Genomic DNA, 6,619 nt, shown 5'->3' on the forward strand with positions numbered 1-6,619 from the left:
AGATTGCTAAGATGTCAGGGAAATCCGGCAAGACATTCTTCCTGTCGTTAACCAGGATTTACTGCAACGTGGAAAAGAAGTACAGTGTTGTTTTTAAAAATTGCACCCATGCCCCCTAACACTGGCAAACAAGTCCAAGGGCTAAGGCTGAACTCAGAATCACAGACAGCCGGGGTTCGGGTTACCGGCGACCTTTGGGGACGAGAAGCCAGTAAGCTACATTTGTACCCAGGTCGTGTGGTTCTAGAGTGCTGGCTCTTATAAGCCATACCACGCAAGCTGGAAGGGGCAATTGACTTTTTAAAAGTCGAGTTTGATGCCAGGCACTTAGCAGGCGCCGAGTGGGCTGGGCCGTCCTTGAAAGGAGGCTGATATTTCTCCCACCAGACTCCAAACTTTCGGGGGGTCCAGCACTACCCCCTTCGCCGGCTCAACCACTCCTGCTCGCTTGCTCCGCGGGTCTAAGGCTCCTATGAGCGGGATGGAGCCGAGGAAAGTGCTCGGACCCAGGACCGGGCCGGGCGTGGTCGGGGGGTCGTGCACGCCCCAACGGGAGCGGAAGCCCACGGGTCGCCTCCCCGGGAGGCAAGGCGAGGCGCGCGCTTCCCGGCAGGAAGGCATTGGGAGGCGCGGCCTTGGAATGTTGCCCCCGGCGGGCGGGCTGCATCAGGAAGCCGGCAGACCAACGCAGGTGACGACAGCCGTTCAGATGCAGCGCGCTGGCAGCGCTCACCTTATAAGGGCAGGCTCGGCGCGGGCAGGGCGGGGCCGGCGCAGGCGGGGCGGGCGTCCTACCCTGAGGCCCCGCCCCTAAGCCACACCGAACGTCTGCGGGCAAATTTTCTGCAAGGGCAGGCAGGCCTCTGCAGTGATGCCCCGCCAGGAGCCTAGAGTCTCTGTGGGGACACCCCCCCGCGTCCGTCTCCGGGCTGAGACCCGCTTCGGCAACGTCTTACCCGGGCTAAACTTGACCGACTCCCTTTGTGACTGTGGGCGGGCTTCCTCACGTCACCACGGTCGCAGGCCCTTACTAGGGTACATGGTGGGGGCCATGGGGGTACCTTTAGTGACCGCATCTTGGAGCACTCATTCACCTGGCCTTACAGTCAACTGGTGCACCTTGCTGTCCAGGACTGTACCAAGTAGTGCCTTTTCTAACTTAGGAAGTCTGTAACCTCAGCCCAGGGTCTGGCTAAACAGTAGCCATTGATCCGTCAGAAGTGTTTGGTTGACTGAGCACTTCTTGGTGGGAGGAGACTCCAAACCTGAGAGGAAGTGTCCTGCAGGAGTCAGTCTGCTGGTCACCTGGCTTCCTCTTTTCTCCCTCCAGGCTCTCCTCACAGTCCAGATCCTTTTTCTACCCTAATCTGTTGAATTGCGCCTCTGTGACCTCCACTCCTTACTGTCCTTCACAGCCGCCCAGGTGCCCACAGGCTGCCTTGAAGGGCAGCAAAATATACCACCCCAAAATACACCTCTTTGGTCTATTGATTATTTTAAGATGATTATTAAAAAAAAAAAAGAACAGCAGACATGAGAGAAGCTCTAAAAACTGAGTATAAGTTACCTTTTGGTAAGAAACAGTTACATTTATAAGGGAAATCTTTTTCTGTAAGGGTGTCTCCCTATTCGTACCAGGGACAGCCTGTGTTCAGTCTTTCAACTGTGTCCCACTCTTTGCCACTGCATGTGCTGAAGCCCACCAGGCTCCTCTGACCGTGAAATTTTCTAGGTAAGAATACTGGAGGAGGTTGCCATTTCCTACTCTAGAGGATCTTCCCAACCCAGGGATCAAACCTGCATCTCTTGCATTTCCTGCATTGGCAGGCGGATTCTTTACCACTGCGCAGCCAGGATGGCTGGCTCTAAATTTCTAGAAACACTTATCCAAGGAGAAGGTAAGGACTTAAATATGCATAACAGCCTCACCCACTTTTACTGTGCTTTTCCTGGTAAACTTTCATAAGTGACTCTCCAGTCCCAACATCCTTTTTATTTAATTTAATGAGTTTACACCAAAGAAATAGGTAGCTATTTTACATGTAAGGAATAAAAATCTGAAAAAATAAACAGTACAAAGGGTGAGAGCATTTTAACCAAGTTTACATTTCTTTTTGTTATGGTCTGTAACAATTCACCTCATCATATTGCAATATACAATCGCAGTTGCAGCACCCATTACCACCACAGAACTAAATTTAAGGAAGTTGTTGTTCAGTCACTCAGTCATGTCTGACCCTTTGAAATCCCATGAACTGAAGCACACCAGGCTTCCCTGTTCTTCACTATCTACCTGAGTTTGCTCAAGTTCTTGTCCTTTGGGTCAGTGATGCTATCTAATCATCTCACCCTTTGCTGCCCCCTTCTGCTTTTACCTTCAATCTTTGCCGGCATCAGAGTCTTTCGCAATGAGTTGGAGCTTCTGTCAGGTGGCCAAAGCACTGGAGCTTCAGCTTAAGCATCAGTCCTTCCAGTGAGTATCCAGGGTTGATTTCCTTTAGGATTGACCGGTTTGATCTCCTTGTAGTCCAAGGAACTCTCGAGAGTCTTCTCTAGCACCACAATTCAAAAGCATCAAGTCTTGGTGCTCAGCTTTCTCTATGATCCAACTCTCACATCCATACATGATTACTGGAAAAACCATAACTTAACTATAGGCACCTTTGTCAGCAAAGTGATATCTCTGTTTTTTTAATATGCTGTCTAGGTCTTTGTCATAGCTTTCCTTCCAAGGAGTAAGGATCCTTTCATTTCATGGTTGCAGTCACTGTCTGCAGTGATTTTGGAGCCCAAGAAAATAAAATCTGTCACTGCTTCCACTTTTTCCTCTTCTATTTGCCATGAAGTGATGGGACCGGATGCCATGATCTTAGGTTTTTGAATGTTGACTTTCAAACCAGCTTTTTAACTCTCCTCTTTCACCCTCATCAAGAAGCTTTTAGTTCCTCTTCACTTACTGCCATTAGAGTGATATCATCTGCATATCTGAGGTTGTTCATATTTCTCCTGGCAATCTTGATTCTAGCTTGTGATTTATCCAGCTTGGCATTTCTCATGATGTACTCTGCATAAAAGTTAAATAAGCAGGGTGACAATATACAGCCTTGAGGTACTCTTTTCCCAATTTTGAACTAGTCCATTGTTCCATGTCCAACTCTAACTGTTGCTTCTTGACCTGTGAACATGTTTCTCAGGAGAAAGATAAGGTGGTTTGGTATTTCCATTTCTTTAAGAATTTTCCACAGTTTGTTGTGATCCACACAGTCAAAAGCTTTAGCATGGTCAATGAAACAAGAATAATTTTTTTTTTTCCCCTGGAATTTCCTTGCTTTTGCTATGATCCAAAGAATGTGGGCAATTTGATCTCTGGTTCCTCTGCCTTTTCTAAATCCAGCTTGTACATCTGGAAGTTCTTGGTTCACATACTCCTGAAGCCTAACTTGAAGAATTTTGAGCATAACTTTGCTAACATTCTTTGGCATTGCTTTTCTTTGGGATTGGAATGAAAACAGACCCTTTCCAGTCCCGTGGCCACTGCTGAGTTTTCCAATTTGCTGACATATTGAGTGCAGCACTTTCACAGCATCATATTTTAGGATTTGAAATAGCTCATCTGGAATTCCATCACCTCCACAAGTTTTGTTCATAGTAATGCTTCCTACGGCCCACTTGACTTCGCATTCCAGGATGTCTGGCTCTAGGTAAGTGATCACACCATTGTGATGATCTGTGTCATTAAGACCAGGTCATTTGTAGCACCCATTACAATCATGAATCTAAATTTAAGGAAGTACATTGTTACTAATGGCCCTGAGATGAAACTGATTTACCTTCTATTAAAAACTACAGTATATAAGCACTTTATAATAATGCTTCTTAACCGCCATTTGTTGTAAGAACCATCACCAAAGTTTTTTGGAAGTGAGTCCACACAGAATTAAATATTTAAAAGGTGAAATGTTCCTTATTTTAACTTTAGCAAGATCTTTCTTTTTCCATTGTTAAGAAACACTTTAATAGTTTTAAAGCAAATGGTGATACAAGTAGAGTGCAGATAGCTAAAATGTACTCCTGAGTTCAAACTTACAAAAAAATGTTTTGTAAATAGTTCTCAATTAAATATTCTCCCTCCTCAGCCCCCTACCCAAAATCTTGAATTTTTTCTTACAAAAATTTGGTCAAGAGTAGAAATATCTCCAGGCAGATGTATATGCCACATCATAGCAAGAATGATGAAGCCCAACTAATGACTTCGGTATTAGAAATAGAAGGTAATTAAAATGTAATCAAAGTTACATTAAGAAAAGCTTTCACTGAGTAATACTGAAACAGTCACAAAGGTTAAGAAAATACTGATATCAAAGTACAAATGACTACAATATTAAAATAGACAAAAGCTACAAGAGCTTGCTTTAAAAATAAAAGACACAATGCATAAGTAAGAATTGTTTTCTTGTTCTACTCATGAATTTTGGTCTTTATATTCATAGGATTAGCTACATCTAGTAGAGTTTCTTATGACATCTGATGAAGTCTCATTCCAACTTCAGATGGTGCCTCTTCCCTAAGGAACCTTTTGATTTCGGTTACATCCTGGTCACTGAACAGTTTTTAAGCAGTGCAGCATCGCTGTGATTTGCTGAGGCATGACTACATATCCTGTATGCAGTGCCATCCCCACAATGGGAACCAGCATGGAATTGAACACAGTCCGCTCCCAGGGCTCCAGCATGTAGAGAGCTGTGACCAGCAGCTACTGGTAGTAGAACCAGGACATTTGCTTCCAGGCCTGTGCCTCTGGCATTGCAGACAAATGTCAGTCTGTCCGGCCAGTCTCTCCCACAATATCTTCTTTTGCCTGAGCTGAAGATGATATTTAAGGTGATACTTTTTGGCTATTTCAGGGAGTTACTCAGTTTCGTGGGAATCTCCCATGTACACAGAAGATATATATTACTAAACGTTTGTTTGTTTTTCTCCTGTTAAGCTATCTTTTGTCAATATACTAGCCAAACAAACTAGGAAGAAAGAAATGAAAAATATTTCATCCCTACAGTGTCAACTCTCTCAAGCTTAGACACAGGGCTGTTCCTTAGAAGCATCAACGATGTCCCACGGTTTCTTCCTAGGAAGTCTTTCCCTCGCACACATTCAGACATATGCTCATCCTGAAAAAAGTTACCTCTTAGTGTCCTTCCTGTGACTTCTCTGCTGATTACTTAATCTTTCTGAGCTGCAATTTCTTCATCTGCAAAATGCAGATAAAATAATGCCCACCTCACTATGTTATCATGTGTGAGTTAATGTCCGTACCACACTCAAGGCAGTGTGATGAACCAGGTTCACCTGACTGTGTTCTAAATATCCATACATGCACCCTGAGTTCCCTGAGGGCTGGGCTTTTCCTTCTCTGCCCATGGGTACCCTGTGCCTGGCACAGAGTAGCTGCTGATTTTTTGTACTTGGTGGTGAGTGAGTGAATTTCAGGTAGTGGAGAGAGGGGAGCAGGTGGTCCCTCACCAGAATGGCCACCACTCACAATGAGAAAATAGACTTCACTTATGTTGGGAGAGGGCTTCCCAGGTGGTGCTAGTGGTAAAGCCTGCAATGCGGGAGACATAAGAGATGCAGGTTCAATCCCTGGGTCAGGAAGATCCCCTGGAGGAGGGTATGCAACACACTCCAGTATTCTTGCCTGGAGAATCCCATGGACAGAGGAGCCTGACAGGCCAGAGTCGATAGGGTTGCAAAGAGTCGGACACATCTGAAGTGACTTTGCATGCATGTAGTTGCTGGGAGATAGTATATTCTAACTTTTCCTCCACAACCCCTACCCTAAGATTCAGGGCACCCCAGGAAGGGCATAGGATAGCTATTGATCCCATGGTCCAGGTGAACCTCTGAGGCATGCGGAAGTGAAATGACACAGTGAGTGGCAGCGTTAGGACTGCTCCCCTTTCAGCACTCAAAATCCTGTGTCCCAGGGACACCCTTAAGTCTCAGGCAAACTAGAATGGTTGGTCACCCCAGATCAAGTTCCAAACCCTAGTCTCTGAGGACCCCCACCACTGCCCTCCTCTGGGCCCATGTCATTGTTCCCAAGTTTTTTAGTGAGTTTCCTGAACAGGAGACAATGCCCTCCTGTCCAGAGGGTCTGGGCAGGTTAAAAAAAAAAAAAATCATTATCCCTCTTACTCTTCCTTTCTTTTAAATAATTTTATTTATTTTTGGCTGTGCTGGGTCTTCATTCCTGCACGGGCTTTTCTCCAGTTTTGAGAGGGGGCTACTCTCTAGTGTGTGGGCTTCTCATCACAGTGGTTTTTCTCGTTGTGGAGCATGGGCTGTAGGGACCACAGGCTTCAGCAGTTGCCGCTCTCAGGCTCTAAAGTGCAGTATCGATAGTTGTGGCGCACAGGCTTAGTTGCTCTGTGGCATGTGGGATCCATCTGGATCAGGGATCGAATCTGTGTCTCCTGTGTTGGCAGGTGGCATCTTTACCACTGAGCCACCTGGGTAGGCCTCTTACTCTTTCTTACCCCAAAATCAGACTCAGAACACAATGCTGGGGCATGTACAGACTTGTATGTGCCTTCAACTTACTTTGACAGACTCATGGCCA

At 45.6% G+C, this 6,619-nt stretch overlaps 1 pseudogene; it reads right to left on the bottom strand.

Annotated features, from left to right (window-relative positions):
• Positions 1 to 4,597: 4,597 nt before the first annotated feature.
• Positions 4,598 to 4,804, bottom strand: LOC147372442 (serine palmitoyltransferase small subunit A pseudogene; annotated as a pseudogene).
• Positions 4,805 to 6,619: the final 1,815 nt, after the last annotated feature.

Source organism: Bos grunniens, chromosome 5, assembly GCF_055505025.1.
Source record: "Bos grunniens cultivar Pamir isolate PY7600 chromosome 5, Bosgru_T2T1.0, whole genome shotgun sequence".
Classification (NCBI taxonomy): Eukaryota; Metazoa; Chordata; class Mammalia; order Artiodactyla; family Bovidae; genus Bos; species Bos grunniens.